The 22,441-nt window shown below is 39.8% G+C and overlaps 1 long non-coding RNA gene across 1 annotated transcript in view; it reads right to left on the bottom strand.

The window, feature by feature from the left end:
- Nucleotides 1–6,279: 6,279 nt before the first annotated feature.
- Nucleotides 6,280–22,441, bottom strand: part of LOC127532485 (uncharacterized) — a 156,710-nt gene continuing 140,548 nt past the window's right edge. The window contains exon 2 of the long non-coding RNA XR_007939919.1: nt 6,280–6,446. This is a non-coding gene — a long non-coding RNA (uncharacterized LOC127532485). The remainder of the gene's footprint in view (nt 6,447–22,441) is intronic.

Below are 22,441 nucleotides of genomic sequence, written 5' to 3'. Positions count from 1 at the left end.
GGCACAGAGGCTGCAAGTGCTACTAGTTTTGTCTGTCAAAAAAAATTAAATTGATAAATAAAACATAAAATAAAATCTTGTGTATTGCATTCATAGCATTAATACTCAGCGCTTACATAGTATGCAGTTTTAAATGGAGTTTTTGGAATGATCCTGACAGTTTTAGCCCCTGTGTAGCTTTTTAAAAACCCAACATTTTAAATTTCATTTTATGTTTAGACTTTATTCTCTGACCAACAGCAGTCGGTCTTCGATTAGTTTGGTAAAGGAATCGCACAACTGACAAATGATCAATCACAAAGAAGTTATATGCTGGCATGTGGTTGTAGAAAAAGCAAACGACAGGTGAGACAGCAACTTCTGCAGCACTGTGTGTTTGTTTCTGTCTGGAGCGCTGTGCCAGTGGCTACTGACAGTGTGTGTTAAAGATCTGTGTTGCGGCATCATGTCATACTGAACCACAGGAGTTTATTCAGACACGATCAAGTGTTGGAATTTAAAACACTTGTGAAATTGTTCTTGGTGACCCTGAATTCTACTGACAGTGAAAAGGATAATTGCATAAATAACAGCGGGTAAAATAAGAATCCATGTTGTACGCTGGGTGATGTATTCCTCCTGTGATTTAGCATGGCTAGCAAAATACTCAAAGAATAAATTCTGGTTATTATTGTTCGAATCCTTACTGAGAGCAAAATGTGCATACAGTTGTATTCATTTATTCTACATATTCTTAATATTGCAAATTCCTACTTTCATTGGTTAATGCAACAATTAAGAATTGCATTTTCATAACACTGTTGCTCTCAAAGTGGACAGTTTTTTAATGTATCAATATCAGAGTAGCAGAACCAGAAGTATCATGCTTTTAATTCCACGGATTCTTTTTCCTTGTCAAAAATGGGTGCCTTCATAACTCACATTGCACCCTAACTGATAATCGTTTGGTTGAGTATTTTGCCACATGTGCAGTAGTATGCTAGCCTAGCCGCGCTAGACCCATGCTCTGAAGACGCAAGGGTCTAGGCACGCTCGACAGGGAGGGAGGCGGGCTAAAAGGTTGTCTATCAAATCACTCTGCAGCAATTGGGTAGGCATACAACCAATCAGCGCAACGAATAGGCTTCAGAGCGCCGGAAATCGGAGGATGCGGTAGTTCGGTGAAGCCTTATTTATACAGTCAATAGGTGAAGCTCAAGTATATTACAGACATGTTAACAGAAAGATTATTCAGAGTCGGTGCTAATGGAGCTCAACGACTGTTGTCGTTTTTGTTGTCGACCCTGGCAGAGAATTAAATTCGTTGCCGTGGGTTGTCTAGCGCGGCTAGGCTAGTTGTTTCCAGTTGTTTCTGTCAGAATCGTCGCGCCTCTGTCGTCACTTAGTTACGCCCGCCTTCTGACTCTACGCTTCATGGTGATTCGTCAGCCAGTTTTAGGAGCATCCAGCCTCGAGCCTTATGGAGGGTAACTAGACCCACCCTGGCAGAGAATTAAATTCGTTGCCGTGGGTTGTCTAGCGCGGCTAGGCTAGTAGTATGCGCTAAGACCTGCAAAATGAAGGGAGTTGGTCTTTAAGGTGAAGGTAGTTGGACACACAGTCCGGGAATAAAGCAAAATGTCCTTCTTTTCAGTACATGGTTATTGACTAATCAAGTGTATATTAGCTTGTATGCATCCTTTTATCTTAATATCGATTGCACTAATGGTTGTCTTAGGTTACATCTGAAGACTCGTTTTTGTTCTCGCTTTTGTTTCTTTTGCTGTCTACCAATCAGAAAGCGGCTGTTCACATGCATAAAAAATGAACAGTGTGATTAGCCGGATGATCCCCAGGAGCAGTACGATGGCCAAACTGCAATCTGTAATGCTCCTTTTTCCTGATCAGAATTATGTTAAATGCATTTCATTGTGATAGTGAATGCATCACTGAGATGTCCGTTTTCTTTCTTAAATGGCAGCCAGTCAACCACAGTAGAATCTATGGTCTCATATTTGTGACCATCCAATCCCAAATCCCAAATTGTTGCATAAGATAATGTGTTATGCAGAAACATGTTGAATCGCTGTGTGGGTTTAATTCTGAAACAAATAGTTCTTTGTATGTTAGGAAGTAGGAGATGGGTGATTAGGTTGGTGTGTCTAGAAAATTAATGAAATAGTAGAAGGGTTTTCAGAATTCAGAATGCTTTGCTCAAACTTATCTGGCCTAATTCTTCAAAGCACAAAGGAGGAAACGCACAGAACCTATAGAATTCATCAGTAATCTGGTATGTGCTTTCTTTCATGTTTGTGTCTGAAAATGTTTGAACCTGCAATACAATATGGTTTCTATGGAGCTGCATAGAAGCTAATTAATCACTGTTAAAAAGAACCAAATTCTGTTTATAATGCAATGTAATTAGCCTATCTGCATGCATGGAATGAAACCAGGGATACTTATATTGGTTGTTTAGTGATTAAAGATGATTAATTGGGACTATTTAAAGAGTAAAAATAAAACACATTCAGTTTACACCCTACTTTTTCCATCTTAAGAACACTGAAAGTTATCCCAAAGACAGTTGAATTTCACAACAAAGAAAGGCAAAAAGTTTTTCTGTGACATTCAGGCTCATTCAGTTTCCATCATAGTAAGCAAACACTGGCAGTTTTAATTTGAGTTTGACTGAAATCATTATTGTTTTGTCCATAATAAAAAGGTATAGCAAGAGCTATCAGATCACTTATCAAAGTCACAATGCTATGTGTCTAGTTTTGAAGTACTGTTGTGTGCTTCTTGTCAACATGCAACATCACTGGGAGTTCAGATGTTCAGTGGTTGTTCGACATTGACTGCATGTTGCTTTATTTATTTGTAGATACAGACTGTCTCCTGTTTGTTCCTCTCCAATATGCAAGCCATCTTCTTTGCTTTAATAGCACTAGTGGTGTAGCAGATGTAGCTTTACTAAGAAGCGTGTGTGGGAAAAATTGATAGTGCTGAGGTGTAGAGCGATGCATGATGCTTTTTACAACTTAACAAATAATTAATGTGTCCTTCTGAGGAGAGAAAATGCATGGATAATGCATGTATTCAAACTAGTGTGGGATGCTGGCTAGTTAAACTGGAGCTACAGTCAGTGGCTAAATTATCAGATCTTTCCCCTCCGACTTGTAATGAATACATCTGTTTGCATTGTATAAAGGGAGCTGTGTGCTATAACCAGCTTATCGACAGTATGCTGAATAATGTAATAGAAGCACAAACGTGTGTGTGTGTGTGTGTGTCAAACAGTCTGAGGACCAAATCAGCACCAAATGACAAGACAGCAGTACCACCATTATTAATCTATAGCTACTAGATTAGTTATAGTCCAATTTGAATGAGCATTAAAACTACAGATTTCATGGTGACAAATGCATACAAAATAATTTCTCTGTGCTGGCCGAAACGACAAGTTGTTTGTATTTTTCTTTTCAGAAATGTTGTAAAGGGAAGTTTTGAATTGTGTCATGCTCACTTAGAAGCTACCTTTTATTGTGTCAGTCCAATTGCAAAGTATTTCAGAATTGGCATTTTCATGTTTTGTGGCCTAGTTAGCCAATACAGTCGTGCAGCCTTCCATTTAAGACTAAAGTCTGACAACAAAAACGGAAGGCAAACTAATTATGTAAAGAAACATTTAACATTTTTCCATCTGGCAAAACATGGCAATTTTTTTTAAAGTCTGCATTTCTATGCACTAGTTATTTCTGCATTGTGATTAAGTTATTGTACTTGGCTCTTGCCAAGATATCACCCTCCTCCCCCGGTGCCTAAGCTTTGGTGGACATCCGTTTCAACTGGATTTTGCCCAAGTGCTGCGAAAGCAGCCTTCGTTTCCCAGATAATTCAAAATGCTTATTTTATCTCTAACTACAACACACCGCCTTCTATGGCTTCAGTGTCTGTTTTACTCCTTCTCCACCCCCCATTTCACTTGGTTCTTTGTATGTCTCAGGTGCAGCTACCTCAGCATCCCATCAGAGGAAACTTAGATGCTGCATTGGAATGAAGACTTCTATTTGACATTGATGCACCTTTGTGGTATTATATGCAAATTGACCAGGATGAAGGCGGAGGCTGTTTGATGTGCAAATGATGATTTTGGGGCACTGCAATTGTGCACACCACTGCTTTTCTGTTAATTGCCTTCCCTGTGGAGTCACAAAACTTTATTACAGGAAGAATGAATGTAAGCATAAAGAGAAAGGGTTTTGGCTTTCATGGTTTGAGCCAGTGGAGTATGTAGTGTATTCAACATCACAATACTGAATAAAATCATAGGCTGTGATTTTTAGAGAGTGCTCTACATTTTTGTGCCAAGCAGAGCCTAAGTCTTCTGGTGACAGTGGGATTGCTTTTCAAATTCGCACACAACAGCAAATTGCGCTACACTAGAATCCCTTTAGGAGGAAGTAAACAGCCACTGCAGATGTAGCCAGGCTTTAAAGAAATGTGACATGTGTGTATATTGCACTTTTTCCAGCAGCAGCTGTCTGTGTGTCAGGATCCGATACACTCTACTTCACCTTTATCAATTCTCTTAGTGCTCCCACTGAAACTGTAATAACTGGATGTTTTTACATTCCATGGCTTTATAAAATATCACCATGGCCTAGTACACCACGACGAGGTCAGCCGGGAAAGTCCAAACAAGCATTCTGTCACTGTTCAGGTAAGCTGCTCACACCTAAATATTAAGGTACACTCACATATTGAATTACCTGTTCTACTTTTGAAGTCACCTGTCAAACACATTGCAAAGAGGTCAGCATGGTTTCCAGTCATCTTGCATCTAAAGTCTTTTTTTAAATGATGCTTTGGAAACAAGAGAGTGGTACACAAATCACTTTTTCAGGTGTTTTGGCAGCTGAGCAGAAAATTCTGAAACTGTTTTATCCATTGAAAAACACTTCTTGTCAAGCTCAGTGATGTTGGAGCTCTGTGGCACATTCACCAGTTGTTCTATGTCAGAGACATAACTCTAACAACATTATTAGCGACTGTGTTCAGTTTAGTTGTTCCAAGTGTTAGTTTTCATCCCCTTTTTAATTTGTGCACATTTTATTATATTTCAGACTCATCGTAAAATAGATTCCTTTTATTTCTCAATTTTAACACAATGTTCCACAATAGCAAAACCTAAAGCTGGTTTTTGGAGTGTTTTTAAAAATCTATTAAATATCAAAGGCTAAAATATCCCATTTACATAACTGTTCATATTCTTCTCTTAATACTTAACTAAATCACCTTTGGCAGCAGTGAAAGCCTCAAGTCTTCTTAGGAATTATTCTACAAACTTGGCACACCTTCCTTTGAGAAGTTTTTCTCATTCTTCTCGGCAAAATCATTGAGACTCAACCAGGGTAGATTGGGGGCTCTGTTACACAGCCATTTTCAGGTCTCTCAAGAGATGCTCTATTGAGTTTTGTTCTGTGGCTTTACCACTCCAGGAATGTCATGTCATTTTTCCCAAGTCACTCCTGTGTTTTGTTGATGGCATGCTTTGGGTTGTTGTGTTGTGGAGATGTAGGCCTTTTCCCCTGCCTGAAATCATGAGCACTCTGGAAATGGTTTTCACTCAGGATTGCTCTGTATTTGTGTGCATCCATATGTCCCTCTGTCCTGACCAGTCTCCTAGTACGCGTCACACATATGCCCACAGCATGATGCTACCACCACATGTCTGACTGTGGATAATAATGGTATTAATGAGGTGATGCTAAGTGCTGGGTTTCATCCACACACAATGCTGGGAATTATGGTGAAATTGCTCAGTCTTTCAGAGCAGTTTGCTCCTTCTGGTCTAAAAGTTGTTCAGGTGTATTTTGGGAAAACTCTCAGCAGACAGTCATGTGCCTTCCAGTGAGGGAATGCCTGCTGTCTAGCCACTCTGCCACAAAGGCTTCCCTGATGGAGTATGGCTCCAATGGTTGTTCTTCTACTACGGTCTCCTAGCCTAGCCGCGCTAGACCCATGCTCTGAAGACACAAGGGTCTAGGCACGCTCGACAGGGAGGTAGGCAGGCTAGAAGGTTGTCTATCAATCACTCTGCAGCAATTGGGTAGGTATACAACCAATCAGCACAACGAATAGGCTCCTAGAGCGCCGGAAATCAGAGGATGTGGTAGTTCGGTAAAGCCTTATTTATAGTCAATGGGTGAAGCTCAAGTATATTACAGACATGTTAACAGAAAGATTATTCAGAGTCGGTGCTAATGGAGCTCAACGACTGTTGTTGTTTTGTTGTCGACCCTGGCAGAGAATTAAATTCGTTGCCGTGGGTTGTCTAGCGTGGCTAGGCTAGTTGTTTCCGGTTGTTTCTGTCAGAATCGTCGCGCCTCTGTCGTCACTTAGTTACGCCCGCCTTCTGACTCTACACTTCATGGTGATTCGTCCGGCCAGTTTTAGGAGCATCCAACCTCGAGCCTTATGGAGGGTAACTAGACCCACCCTGGCAGAGAATTAAATTCGTTGCCGTGGGTTGTCTAGCGCGGCTAGGCTAACGGTCTCCCATATCAACAAACGAATGCTGGTTCTCCTGGATATGGCTGACAGAGAAGCTTGTTGGTGGTTCCAGATGTCTTACATTTTAGAATGGTGCAGGCTGCACTTGGCTGCCACTATCATTGCTGCAGAAAATTTACTGTTTCCCTCACCAGATGTGGACATTGATACAGTCCTGTCTTGCAGATCTACAAACAATTTTCTACATAGTCAGTTGCATGCATTGGTAAAGCATGTCAGCGGGTGGCCTACAAGCAAGTTGTAGAGCAGCTCAAGGACTATTTACAGAAGCAGCATACAACAGAGCTGAAATGCAAATGTCATACCAAAATGATCTTGATCATGTAAATGGTATGTTTATTTATTTTTTAAAATAAATTACCATAACACTCAAACAGTTTTTGTTTTATCAATGTGAAGTATTGTGCGTGTGTATTAATACAAAAAAAATAACTGAAACCACTTCAAGAAATGTATGAAGCAGCAAAATTTCCTTAAGTTCACAATATACAAGAGATTAAATACTTTCTGAAGGAGTTGAACCCTGGTATTATCCACATTTTTGGTCTTGTCAGTAATTCACTTAAAAGACAAACGCATACAAAGATGCTCAGTCCATTATTCAGTCAGAGTCTCATTAGCCAGAATGAATGAGAACAGTTGTATTCTGTATATTACAGTGCTGGGGTTGATGTTAAGATTAACTCGCAGTGAACAACAATGTGGCTCACTTGTGTGTTTTGAATACTTTTTGGACAACATTTAACCTCCCAATGCATTGTTGCCAGACGGACTGACAATAAATAGTCCAATCAAAGCTTCAAGCACAAAAGCCCCCAGTTCCTTCAGGCAGAGTTCTTCTCTGTCACATCGTACCATCTGGGAGGCATCTAATCCGTCCTCAAATTTATTCTACAACATCGACAACAACCCCAACATACGGCCGTAGTCATAAAGAATCATAAAGGGTCCTGCAACAGATGGTATGGCCCCCACAGCGCCCTGATCTGAGCAAAATTGAGTTCAGTTTGGATTATACAAAGAGACAGATGACATTAAGAGAGCCTAAATCTACAGGAAAAAAAAAACTGTGACAAAGTCTCCCATCTGCTTGAAACGATACACCTGTGAACAACAAAAGTGAAAATATACCTCTGTAAACTAGTGCTGTTTTTAAAGACAGAGGATTGTCACGTTCAAATAATAGACTTTTACCATTACGTACTTTGTATAAAGTAATTAATTAAGATGTGTAAAAGGCATTATTTTCAAAGGATTGTCACTGAGTACTGTAAACTCAGATCCAGTCTCAAATCATGTAGTACTAGTGTCATATTGCGCCAATTGTTCAGTATAGATGCCTGGAAAGGCCATATTTGTTTTGACTGAGACGGCAATAGCAGCAGATTGTCTGATAGGAAAACGCCAACTTGTGAATTCTCAGCAGCTTGTGATGTTCTTGTAATATGCTTTGGTCCAGCACCACTGCTTTCTACTATTTTGCTGCAGTGAGATTGTTGTTTGCTCACAATATTTCAAGGCAAGTATATATATTTTTTGCAATATTGTTGCTTAGTTTCTAGATTTAGAAATAGATTTTTAGTGTATCTCATAAACTCACAAGAAGTAACAGACTTATTGATCTCTTTTAGCTTGTTTGTTGGAATTTGTCTTTCTGTGAGTGCTCATTTTGTTAATATATCCAGAAGTAATTGAATGCATCCATTCACAACATGAGAGTGCACGGTCTCCTTAATGCTGTGAAATTCAATGCATACAGGCCAAGTTGTGCTGTACTGAGGAGCTGAATCATTTGCTCTCTTCACACGCTTCACAGCTGCCTGTAGATAAGGCTTTGTCTTGTGTTTTAAGCAGATATTTGACGCAAAGATGGGTGTTTTCTGTGCCTTGGAGAAACGAGCAGTAAAAGGAGTGCAGTAAAAATTGCCAAGGTTGACTAAGGACAGATAAGAGTCACACATTTATTATAATTAAGCAAGCTGCCCCTGCCTCTCAAGCTGTTGTACTATCTGCTTCCATTAACAAAAAAAACAGACCTGAAGAGCAAAGAAAGGCAGTAAATAAATTTTAGCCCGTTATTCTGAGCTAATACAAAACGCATAAGAGGAACATATCAAGGTGAATCCGAGCAGTTGCATTCACGTTAATGTCTTCAGAAATTGCTTTGAAATACCCAGTACACGTACAGATAAGCAGCTAAGTGATGAAGTAGCATGCATGGGATCGACGTTGTGACAACTACTGCACTGTAAATTTTGAATGCATGTGGACATTCTTAAGTATTTTTAGGCCTGATCTTTGTTTTGAAAATGAATTAGTTGCTCATTAGTCGCAATGAACAACTAAAAACATTTCCAAGAACAAACAATAGAGGTCATGTAAAATTTACAGACTCTGTGCTTGTCTTCCGTCACTTTTCTCTCTACAACACACACACACACACCACACACACACACACACACACACACACACACACACACACCACACACACACACACACAACACACACACCTATGCACAACATTATACTGTGTTTAGCCAGATTGAATGGTAATCACAGTAGCCCACTAACTGTGAGCGGCATCCAGCTCATGTCGTGAGCCATTGCTATGTTAACCTAACAGACTTTTTATTATCCTGTGTGAAAATTATTATTATTGTTGTTGTTATTTCCTCCTTGGTTTGAAATGCTCTCTAATGTTGTCTGCATTCTGGCTTTTGGTTGTCTCTGATCATTTGACAGAAACACAGAATATAACACCATTCTTGCTATGTTTGTTTTCCACGAGTCTCAGAGGACCTGTTGATACACCTGCTACCGCTATTAAAACTGTTAATGCGCAGTTTCTTGACTGCACAGAAAACATACCATCACGGTTTTTAGAAATCTGGCATCAGCTTGGTTCCTGGTTTTCATCACATACTTACTTTGGATGATAGAACAATTTATTTTCACTTTATTTTAATAGAATATCCTCAGCCACCCACCTCTCCTTAATAAAATTTAGAATAGGAATGGCTGTTGTAAATGTGTGTGTTTGTGTGTGTGTGTGTGTGTGCAGGAGAGTGCAACTGGGTGGAGGTGTGTATACAGATCAAATGACAACACAGCCACTCCCAGAAAGAAAGGTTTCTGAAACCCGACCCTGCAGTATGGTGGGTCTGGTGATTAATAGGTGGGCAGTGGAGGAAGGCTGTAGAATGATTAATTGAGCTCAGACCCACATCTGCAATGTCTGATGAAAGTAAGAGAGGGAGAGCAGTTGTGCTGGTGTGACAATAGTATGTGTTGTGGGGAGAGAAAGCGGCAAGATACTTTAATGAAGTGAGGGGACAACTGTGCTGGTGGATTGTAGACATTGGTATACGGTAGGGATTCCTGTGCGGACGGTCTAGTGTGATTTTGTATGATGACTCTTTTCTCTCTTCTCACTTTGTAGCATTAAAACTCAACACTGACAGGAATCCAAACGTCTCCTTCTCACCAATGTTTAAATCATTTACCTTGGCAAGCACAAAACTACAGTTTACATTGGGCTTTTGATAAGTTTAATTTACCCTTGCCTGAGGGAGATGGACATGTGCTCCAGTAACTTTATCTCATTCTGTTCTACCGCTTCCTTCAAGTCATGCAGAGTTAAGAAACGGATCCAAAATGGTGAGGATACACTTGAGAGGGAGCATGAAAACAGCCTTTTCAGATGAGCTGCAATTATCACTCAGCATGTGAAGGGCTGAATTGTGCTCAAGAGGAAAGTCACTCCACTGCATTTGCCTGATTGAAAATCAGTTCTCATAAACACCGCAATCACCTTTATAGTCTGCCCCAGACAGTTTGATCCTCAGGGGCTGTAATAAACACCCAGGGGAATGCGACGTGACATGCAGTTGGCGTTTTGTGATAAGAGAGAAGTGATAGCCCACGCTGTCATGAATGCATTTCCTTCAATTGACATTAAAGATTGAAGGATCTAATTAGTATGTAGGATGCGGTGTGTAGGTTGGTCTGCAATATATCTAAACAGATTTTTGAGCTAGCAGAATTTTTTTTCAACCACTAAATTGGTCTTTTGAACACTGATGAGTGTATGTTGCATAATTTTATGCAGATAGACTGTAGCCAGATGAAATGTACTGTACACCTACTTCTTTCAACCGTTTCATAGATTGACTGTGTCTGACTCATCTAAATCATCATCTTCACCCATATTATGAGGTAAACCTCGAGAAGCCTTAAAGCCGTACAATATTCAATCGAGCTCGGTCAATTGCAGCCACAACAGGCTCTGGAAGACCTTTTCTCGTAAATTCGGCAGGCCGCTTTCACAGCCTTTCAGCCATTAGCCACTTTATTTTGCTTTTAAGTGCTCATCTTCTATGTTCAACCCTACAGTGGTTAAATGTGCAATCTGTGCATGTGTGCAAGAATACATTTTTAGAAAGTGTTGCTGTATGTCAGTGTGCATGAATGTGCCTGCCAATATTTTATCTGAACAAAAATAAAGCTATAAAATCTAGAGTTGGGTTTTGAAGAACTTTAACTGAAAGTAGGAAAGTGATAATTGAATTAGCAAAGTTTTATGATGTAATTTAACTTTCAGTATTTAAATCTGCAAGGAGCTAAACTGTTAATGTGCAGACTGCAGATCAGTGAACAGCAGTGGAAAGCAATGTAGAATCCACAGCTGCACTTATATGCTGAGTTCTTACGATAATAAAATATATTTAAAAAAAGGTTTAGGATTATGTTTGTCAGATACAGGACTTTTTTTTTCTTCAGAAATTGATAGTTTAGGCTTATTGTTCACATTAGGGCTGGGCGATATGACGATAGATATCGTCTGGACGATAGATGTCTATTATATCGCATGTCGAAAAACACGCTTTACGGCAGTATTTTGCGTCACCGACGTGCCTTACGGCAAGCCCAGGCATGCCAACTTAGCAACTTTCTTGCTAAATCTAGCAACTTTCCAAAGCGTCCTAGCGACTTTTTTTGTCAACAGCGACTAGCGACTTTTTGTGCTGTTTTGGAGACTCTGACAGGAAAACTCGGATCATTCTGCAATTACTGTCCTCAACAAGCAGCAAGTGCTGCTGTGAGCTCCTCCCTGTCCAAAGCACAGGCTGTCAGTCCAGTAACCCCGCAGTAGTCCCAGTGTCTGATTAGGGAGATCCACATCACATCTGTGGCCAGACGACAGATGAATCGCGCATGCGCAAAGTCACTACAGATCCATCCAGACTTACGGAGCGGAATATAAATTAAAATGTTTTCTTCACTGTCATACTAAAATAAACAGCATTTAGCCTCTAGTTCAAAATATATTTTGGGTGTTTTATACTCACTTTTTGATCTCTCCACAATGTTATTCCTCTCTCCTACAACGTTGATTACAATTACATGCAAACTGGGAAATATGCAAATTAGGAGATGACGTCATTTAGCGACTTCTAACGACTTTTAGGACAGCCAATAGCGACTTTCCTTACTGAGGAGTTGGCAACACGCAGCTAAACATAAACCGCTATGGAGGAAGACGATGGACTCGACTCCGAAGAACAATCTAAACAACAAGATGATGAACAACAAGCTCAAACGACCAGCTTGTACCTAAAAGAGGGGAACTTCTGTCATATGGCGGTGGTTTGGATTTAAAAAGACAGACTGGATCAGACTACCATACTTTGTAAGGTATGCCCCTGCCGGTCCCATTCATTCATTGAATTTACCAAAATATGCTATATCGTGATGTTTATTGTATCGGGATATAAAATAAGCTATATCGGGATATAAAATTTGGTCATATCGCCCAGAACTAGTTCACATAGTTATAATATTAGACTTAACTTTAACTTGTCACTGATCTGGCTTGGCACAAGCACAACTTACCATTGCAATTCACTCTCCATCTATCCAAGCTTACTTTGTGAAACACTTCAAATACCTCTCTGGAGAAGCAATTAATGCTCAAAATAGAACTCTACACAGTATATGCAGTACTTTGCATTATGTTGTCAAGTCAGACTCTGCTCGTGACAGAGGTGTCTTTCCTTCCTGCTAAAACAAAAAAAAAACAAAAATATAAATAGAGGCTGATATAATTATTCAGTTTTTAGAGTGGCATGTTGCATCTGCTCAGTACAACTGAATGTGACAGGACTAACTTCAATGCTGTTGTGTTTTTCCTCGGGCCAGTCTAAATGCAAAAGAGATGCAGACTGAGAGGAGGATGAATTCTGTTCTTAGGGTTGCTCTGACTTTATATCTCAAAGAAGCGGGCTTTAAACCCCTAAAATGGATCCAATTACGAAGAGGGCTTTTTGGTGACGCTTGTGGAACTGTGTGTAATTGTGTAACCCTAATTTTCCTGGCACGGAGGCACTGACAGAGGCCTGTCATCTCCTCTAAGCCTCTTCTTTCGGGCACGATGCTGAAATGAGATCTCGTCTTAGCTGCAGAAATGCTGAAAGTAATATAACGGACACCAAGAGAACAAAATCACCTTCTTACAGAGAAATCCCTTAGAAAAAGGGCTTTAGCTTCCATATCTGCGCTGGTCTCTCAGCTGACATGATGCAGTAAAGAGGGCTATGTGATATCCACTCATGCTACAGTCTAACGGATGAGAGGAAATGTTTCGTCTCCTTCACAGCGTTGAGAAAAATGGTATAGTTTTTTTTTCGGCTGGATTCAGCGGTTAATTCACATGTAGGCTTATGTGTGCAAATATACTGAAAAAAGCTACAAAAAATTAAAGCTGATAAAGACAGAGAGCTGGCTGGCTTGTGTGGCTACATTTACCTGGTGTGTGCCTCTTCCCTGTTCGCTTTCCTCTCAGACCTCGTAAGCAGCAGTAGCATCCTCTGGCATGCCAGTCTAATGGCTCATAAATGTTTTATAGCAGTGCATGATAGTGCAATGACATCTGGCTATTCCGTGTCTACCTCGACTATTGCCAGTTCTTTCAGAGGACGACATGAAAAAAAAAATCTCTGTTTCCCAACCAAATCTCTGAGAATGAATAGAATTGATATGAAATACTCTTGCTGTCCTAATATAAAATGTAACCTAAAACTGGATTTAGTTTTACCCTCATCTGTGACAACCATGACCCGTGTTAACTGTCCTGATGTAATTTTACTGATGAACATGGATTGTTTTGAATGTTTGGTTTAAGAAAAATAGATTAAATTTTGTGTGAGTGTGTGTCTGAAATTTAGTGCAGATAGCAGCAAATCTCCTGGCTTTGATCTTTGCAGCCCATCAAAGAGATCCGTCCTCCCAAAGTCAGACACCAGTTACATGCGGTACTGCATTCATATGCTTTGAGAGAACGTCAAGCAGCATCTCTTCATTTCTCACTCGCTGGTCAGTAATCTCTGCAGAGCAAATACTGTGTGACTGCCTAGATCACAGGCTGCCTGCCACGAGCACACGGTTAGCACAATAACAAATGTAAAAGCAGAGTACTACATGCAGCTATCACTGAATGAATAACACAATAGAGGCATTGTTTGACTTTGACCTCTTTATCTCTTACACTATATATCTGTTTCCAAAAATAAGTTCTTCACTCCAGATTAGGTGCTGTTAGGCTCTGTGCCTGCTCATGCTACCTGTACTACCTTACATTTCTAGCTGCATTAATATATTTGCTTCTGTACCTTCATGTTTGTTCTCTTCAATGTTAGTTTTTCCCCCAATTTTCTCCTCTAAGAGCTCAGTCACTGAGTGCAGAACATGAAGAATATACCTGAAACATTACACTCTGTACCTATTGTTTTGTGTCATGATGTATGGTGGTGTGTGGCATTGTAGTGTATGTGTAAGCCACCCAGCTTTATGAAGAATCCAGTATATATTTATTTTTGATATGTACTTTTCCTGTCTTCTGTGGTGTGCTGCTCCTGCAAAACATACAGGGTTTGAGCAAATAACTGGAACTGTCCACCTCCTGAATGTCTCTGCTGTACTGTATGTATTTGCAGACATCAAACTAATCAAAATAGCTTTTGCACACATCTTACAAATAGATTACATCTGAAAGAGAGGTCCTGTTTGGTCAGTTCCAGGTTTATTCAATTTTCCACCCAATATTTTCTGTCAATATTAACGTGTCTTGTGCAATTTTTGAGTGGAAATAGTTCTGCTGCTGCTTTCCTTTGGCCAAAATGACAGTACACAGATTGTTGTTGCTTCTGTGACACACTGAGTGCCATTTTTATTTCCAAAATGTTTTAGAATTTTTCATGTAGAATCTAATAATATTGTCTTTTGATTTAAAAAGAATGCTTTTATATGAAAAAATACACCAAAGATACACCAGTAGATTCTGCTTTCCTTCCCTACGGCTAAATTGCTGGACTGGAGCCCAGTGTTCCTTGCAGCAAAAAGTTATTTTTGTCATGTCAAAGAGGCAAAAGTGTTTTAACCTCTCTCTGTGCCTGTTACCCCAGCAGAATTTTAGGGTCAGAGCAATATTTACAGTTGTGACTCTAGGGTGTTGTAAATCTACACCTCGTGCTTCCTACTGATGAAATTCCTCCTTCCCTGCAATTGCTCCAGAAAATGAAGCTTATTCGACGTTTTTCCATACATTTATTCATTCAGAGGAACTGTATCTGTGAATGTAAATGACATTCTGCCTTTAGAGTCTCTTGGGTGGGATTTATGTGACTTCTTCTAAATTTGTCTCTACAGTATGGAGCTTTATTTAAAGTGAGAACTTTGAAGAGGCAGCGTGGAATTAATATTCTTCTGCCCCGTTCCATCCCTATGTCACTCTTCATTTCGGTGAATTGCAGCTGTTTCTGCCAATCAATAACATTTTGATGACACAAAACATCAACTCTTCAGCCCAACCAGTACACAGTAATTTGTCATTTACCCCGTGAAGTTCAACATCAACAATATAGTCTCACTGCACCCACGACAACCATCGACCTGTCGTCTGTTGTGAGATTTATTCAAATGTTGTTTTGCAGCTTTCTGAAGATATCGGCTACAGCCTGCTGGTAATGGTGCACAGTATGAACTGTAGACGGTGATTGCTTGTTTTTTCCATAATGGAGGAGACGACTAAGTGAAGAGACATTTAAAATTGATCTGTTGCTGAGCAATGGAAATTTCAAATCCACTGCAGGATTTCAATTGATGGAACTTGTTAATGTGATGATAGCTGAAGCTAAACATTTACCACTGGCCTACATGTCATTTTCACCTCATGTGCTAACAATATACTACCTATATATTCATATGTGTGGTGTATGTCCTCATACAAATATGTATTCAGTTTGTTAAATTGGCTGTATTCATGCTTGTATCCTTCGCTCATAGCTTCATTTTGGTGTAGTTGTTATTTTGATCGATCAAAATTCCTTGAGGTAAGGCTAGATGATTAACACTAGAGTGGTTCTCATTCTTCCAGAGAGTTTGAACAATCTGTGTCTAAACATTTCAGTTGGCGGGTTGTGACAGTTTTGCTATTCATAAGTGCTCTGTATGTATTAATATTTAACACTGTATGATGTCTCAAGACCTACCCCGACATCACAGTGGTATTCCTCATTTATCCCAACATTTAGAAGTGCCCCGGAGAGTGTTTTTTGGTAAACAAACAAAGTTATGTTTGAATTCGATGTTGCCAAAATTTATGGTGTATTTTTAAGGGTTCTAACAAATGTGCTGAATACATTTACTTTCTTGTAAAAACATTTGCAAAGCTGAATTTAGTGTGTTGGTTGCAACAGCATGCAGTTTTCTTCCTGCCTTTTTGTGTATTGCTGCACTTGTTTGAATGCTGCTATCACCAGTTATCAATCATAGAAAAACTTTGGAACCTACAGCATTTTTTTTGTCAACATTTTGGTGCCTCCTTTTCTCTCTCTCCGTCATTAAGAAATAGCCAGGCTCCAAACAAGGCTGTCTCTGCAGTCTAGTCTTGTCCTGCTGAGGGTAACTTAGTCCATCTTGCACAGTTGTCATGGCATCCATCTCCCTGTGCACAAAAAGTGACAAATATCTGCCAGTTACAACTAAAATCACTTGATAAAGGAGAATAAATAAATGTAAATTCAATTACCCCCTATGCTTTTTGCCGGCATTCATGCGACATTGGGAGTGTACATGTGGGAATTTGTCGTTCAGCAGACATTGATTAATTATGCCACACACAATAGCCCATCAAATCGAGTGTGTCCTCCTCTCCCGTGGAAAGGTGATGTCAGAATTTTATGGGGCATTAGGCAGTAGTGCTCCTTGTATTTTCTTAGAGAGCACCAGAGAGTAAGCGCACCAGGGGAGGAGTGCATTTGCAGGCTGTTTTTGTATGAATAGGGAATCATGAGGCCTGCAGGGTAAAGAGAAGGCTAACTGATCCTTTTAGACCAATGTCAATACTGATACCCATCACTGTTTGCACTCCCAGCAGGGTCAATGGCCTGCCTGTAATGTCTGTGGCATTTCAGTGATTGAGAGAAGAAATGACAGTGAGACAAATTAAGAGAGCAGGCAGAGATTGCTGCCCCTATAGCTCCTCATTCCCGAATGCAAATCGTCCCTAATACTTCACTTCTCGGTTTTTAGGAGAGAATTGCCCTGGAAATGCAAAGTTATTATCACTTTTAAGGTTTTGTCATGCATATCAGAACTTGGTTGCATACACTCCGTGTTAATTTAGCTCTCTGTGCTGTACAATATATAAGCTAATGCTTTTGTCACACAGACATCTGTCAGTAAACATAATCAAATTCTCACATGCCCCCACAGTGTGTCTTTCAGGTTATCAGCTGCGAGTTGTCACAAAGGATGGGACATTTATGCTAACTACCGATGTGTCTCTTCCACTCGCGCACAACAGTGTGCAATGCTAGTCAATGTTAGCTTGGAAACAGTGTCCCTGAAACGTCAGCAAATGATGGCTTAGACTCCAACACAAACCCAGGTAGACGCACAAAAAGCCTTAATTTGTAAAGCCCAACCCTACCCTAATTTAATGTCTGTATCAGTGAGACATTGAGTTACGAGACACAACAGGTAAAAAATGTTAGTAAAGCTATAGTCTTGCATAGCCAGACCTATCTCCATTTTTGCGCTTTTGTTTATAGTACAACTGCAATAACAGTGTACTTTAGATACCTCACCTGTCTACATTAAGCCACTCAGTCATGCTCAGTCTTGTGTATGTCCCGTCAAATTTTTTGTCCATGTCTAGTTGGCTAGCTTGTCCCTACCTATGCAAGCACTTTCAACGGGATGCTGACATATGTTTGGAAACACAAGGATTTTCTAAATTTTACAAAGAAAAACAAAAGAAAACATCTAGTGAAAGTTGTAATCTGCAGTACTTTAAAAAAAAAAAGTCTTCCTTCTTGATGATTAGCAGTGACTGCTGGACTGCAGAGGGCAGTTGTCAGTCGAACAGTGAAATAATATCTGTATTCCCAGGTTTTTCTCCACTTTGATGGTTTTCTACAATGGCCACTACCTTGTGCTAATTTATAAATTATTTTATTTATTCCGCAAATCATTGTTTCCTTTACATTAAATGCAAACCTGATGAATTCTGATGCACGAGGAGATGTCTCCCTAGTCCCTTTACTAGATGAGTAGAAGAGTCACGTAAATGTGAAATATTCTGTGTGAAGATACAGTAATAATCACGTTGTACAGTGAGGATGATAATGGCCATTTACTTGTGTGGAAATGTTGGACCATAGTGGCATTTATGTTTTCGCATTAAAGTAATTCTGAAGTTTCTGTGCTTTTTCACAAGTGCAGTTTTAACAAGTAGCAGTAATGATTCACCGGGGAGTTCATTTTACATTCCTAATTTATGTATTTTGCTTTAGATGACCACTGTAAGCAAGAGTGCCATATTTATGTGTTATCTGCCAATGAGGATGCCATAAAAGAGCATCATAAAGTATCAAATAAATTTCTCAGGGAGCTCATAACAAAACTCCCTCAGGCAGCTTTTGTGCTTTTGTCTTTGATTTTGCAACACCAGACGTTATGGTTCTCTGTCCAAAAAATGTGCTACAACATCACGGCGGTGTGAAAAAGCCTCTGTTAACCTTGTCATCCTTTATTTCTTTTCTACTTCACAGCCATTTTCAAGATGACAAACCCGAATGGGAGGGTCTTATCAGTTTCTGAGGCTTTTCTTAAGGAACTTCACTAAAATGACTACACACTCAGAGTGGACTGGAGTTGTTGTTTGTTCACCTGTTCTTTTTCGTTTTCAGTTTTGAAGGTCAACATACAGTTAATAGGTACAGGATGTGGAAAAGCATTTCCATGACAACCATTTGCTAAGTGACCGACTGTGAATATACAAGAAAACGCAACAATCCACACACATCAGTTCTGCATGAAAGGGAGCTGCTAGTGTAGGTAAAAGAAATGGCAGCCCTTGCAGTGAGTTTAAAAAAAAACAAAAAAAAAAAAACACTTCCAGGATGATCAGCGAAACAGTTAAGCTGTATCTGAATGAGCTTTAGATTTTCAACCCACTTTACTGGGATCATTTAGAAATATAAATGCACAGGATGTATTAGTATGATGGTATGTAAAGAGAGGAACTCCACCTTGAAAATAAAATGGTCAGTGTGCTCCGAGTAAATACCTGCTGCTCCGTATCAAATTTCAAATTGGTCTTGTATTTATAGAGACATAGATGCAGGCCACATTGTGCACTCTTTTTAATCACCATTTTGCAAAAAAAGCTAGACACTAATCTAAGAAAGCTGAGGTGTAAACTGTATCTGCAGCACCATTTCAACCCGTAGCCTTCATACAGGAAACTATTGATTTAGTCTTTAATATGAAACATGGATCTACACCTTTCTGTGTGGTCAAGGATAATGGTCTGATGAAGTGTATGTAATATTTGCCAAGCTTCCTTTTGGAGGGCTGTGGTAAAAGCCCGTCTTCTCTCTCTGCAGTCGGCTTCTGCATGAGCTGGCCAACATGGGTAATCTTTACAGTGGTATTATATTACATGCTCAGATGAACGTTGGATTTTATGATCATGCTGTGCACGGAGCTCCCTCTTGTGCAGATGGCTTGGCGGGATAAGGTCTGCTCTAGTGTCAGGGAGGAATAGTTATTTCATGTGATAAATACTACTCTCATGCCATTACTATGCTGTCTCTTTTCAGGATAGAACCATAACTCCTGAAGCTAATGCATGTGTGCGCACATGTCTGCCCATTCTCACTTCCACACACCCTCATTTCATAGAACATACTACCATTGAACATCAAGCCTGCACTGAAGGGACGAAAGCAGTCGAGTCTCATCATAATTTTAACTTAAGTCGGCATTCCTTGTGGTAAGGCATTATGTTTTAACACCCCTGTGAATCTCATTCCTCCTGGGAGAGCTATTGATTATATTTAGAATAGAGTGTCACAAGGGAATTGTCTTAATGCACAGTTTGTGTCGAAAGCAGGGGAGACATGATCATATTTAATGAGATTTTGAGGCAGAAGAGTCCCCCTTTGTTTTATTAATGAGATGCTGCATTTACCTGGGCTTAGCTATGGGAGTCCAGTGATAATTGATGAAGAACTAATGTACTTATTTATTTGTCCGTTCCCCAAGGAGGAGGGTAAAAGCTGTGCCTAAAGATACAAGTGTATGGTCGGTAAAAAGCAAAGCCTTTCTTAATCCTCATCCTGCGCCTGCAGTCAACTTCTTCTTCTCCAATCTCACACAACTCCCAGCTCTCCTCTGTTAATTCCTTCATATAGAACACATCATTATTTAATACCAACTGCATTGCACTTAAAGCTTAACCTGACGACGTGTGGTGATTTTTAACTGATTGGCTTTAACCTTTTTTTTCCAACACTGAAATTGTACAAATTTGAATTGCTAACATCAGATCTGTCATTAGTATTATCTTGGCTGTTGGATTAGACTTTCATGTGGATATAAAAAATATATGGCATGGGATTTGCTGAATCTTACCTTAAATAGGCATTTGTGTGTGATGTGTCAATGCACACAGTCTTCCCTCCTCTGGCCTCCTTTCTGAAAAAGCAGGCAATAAATGTGTCACTCTGAGACCAAGGCATGGCTCTAAGGGAAATCTCAGATCCCTCTCAAATCATCCGTTAGTGAGAGAGAGAGAGAGAGGTCAGCGAATTCGGTTGTTTTTTTTGGTCTCTCCCCCACTTACCTACAACCATCTGCCCCATGGCCCAGCCCACTTATCCAAACTGAAAGCCTTTAGGAGGAGGAGTGGGCCTGCAGTTGTATGGGTCAAGCTGCTGCCTTTAGTCCTGTATTGTCGAGAGTCCTTTAGTTTCATTCCAATCGGTGGTACTTACCTGAGAGATGTCCTCAGATTGTCATCTATGGCATTATCTTTATACATAAATGGGCAGAATGAGAGTGACTACTTGGCACTCACAAAGACACAATGACTGATGTGTCATGATAAGAACAAATGTCGATGGCAAAAGGGGGGAAAAAACTGTATATTTGACTTTTTTACCATTTAAATGTGTGCATTTCATTTACATGGGGAGTTTGAATAGGAATTCTACAAAGAAATGCGTATAATGGAACCTCTGCTTATTGGAAAAGGGTGATGGATATTTTTTAAAAATGAGATATCCAGCAATGCAAGAAACTAATGCCTGATGACTAGAATGACGGCATGAGAGAAAACATCATTTAGTAGATAAACAGTCGCCATATCACTCTAGGTTTATCTTAAGGCAAATCAGCTTCATGATTCTGTAACCCAACTGTTACATACCTCCATACTTCACTCCTGTCTAATAATTAAAATACAAAGGCAAAAACTCAAAGGCTACAGCAACATCTTTAGTGAAGTGTAATAAGACAGAGCATAGACGAAAGAAGGATTCTGCTTTTTGTGTCTGTTGTTTGGTAATATACTGAGAAAGAGGTGTGACTCCATCTGCTACATGACTCATTCAGCCTTTTATAAATGAAATCTCACTTTAGTGGTGGCTAAATTTAAGCATTGTCTTTGGTCTTGGCCTGATAAAATCAATACTTTTCTGCAAACATAACTGATAGCTTTCCCCTGACATTTCACGCATTTCCAATGAACACGAGGCAGGTGTAAACACCAATTATTGGCTGTAGCTTTTGTTTGATTACAATCAGGTACAGTTTGATTGCAAACGCACCTTTTGTTTGCCACCTAACATTTACATGGAGAGATAATCAAATTCAATAAGAGAGAAGTAGAGAATTGTGTCGGATAGGTCTTAGAAATTAGCTGTGATTTCATGGGATTTTTATTAAAGCTTTGATTCCAGGGTGTTGGCACTTGGACTGCTCTCAGGTCTCCTGTCAAATGGCCTCTAAAATTCCACTCTGTTTGCAGGATATCGGGCCATGTGGGTCATGACAAATGCAGCCTTCTGGAACACACTGAAATAGCAGCACATATGTCGAACACGGCTCACACTACATTGTTGGTTGCGTGTCCTGGGCCCAGTCCTGTCAGCCCATACGACTCAAATGTATTTCCTTCATTTCCCACAGTTTTGATTTGGTTCCATCTGTTCGCACTCAGCAAGAGGCTTGAGATATTATTGGACACCCAAGGTTGAAGAAACACGCAGGCTTCCGACCTTTATGAAATGGTGGGTGTGTGTCTTCCAAATATGAATAGCTAAAATGCAGGAAATCTAACAATGAAGCAGCAGATTACAGAGTGAGTTTTTAATAGAAACAGTAAGCTTAAATATCCTACAGGCTCCCAGAAAGAAGAGTTAGAAGAAAGCTTAAGAACTTAAATATTAATTTAATGATTTCCAAAGGCAATGTACCAGATAATGCTGCTGTCGCTGCTGTGGAAATTTCTTCTTTGTGTTATTGTTACATGTTATTGCTGGCA

Source organism: Acanthochromis polyacanthus, chromosome 2 (assembly GCF_021347895.1).
Source record: "Acanthochromis polyacanthus isolate Apoly-LR-REF ecotype Palm Island chromosome 2, KAUST_Apoly_ChrSc, whole genome shotgun sequence".
NCBI classification, from domain to species: domain Eukaryota; kingdom Metazoa; phylum Chordata; class Actinopteri; family Pomacentridae; genus Acanthochromis; species Acanthochromis polyacanthus.
Note: the sequence above shows the minus strand (reverse complement) of the source record. Positions and strands in the feature narration are given on the sequence as shown.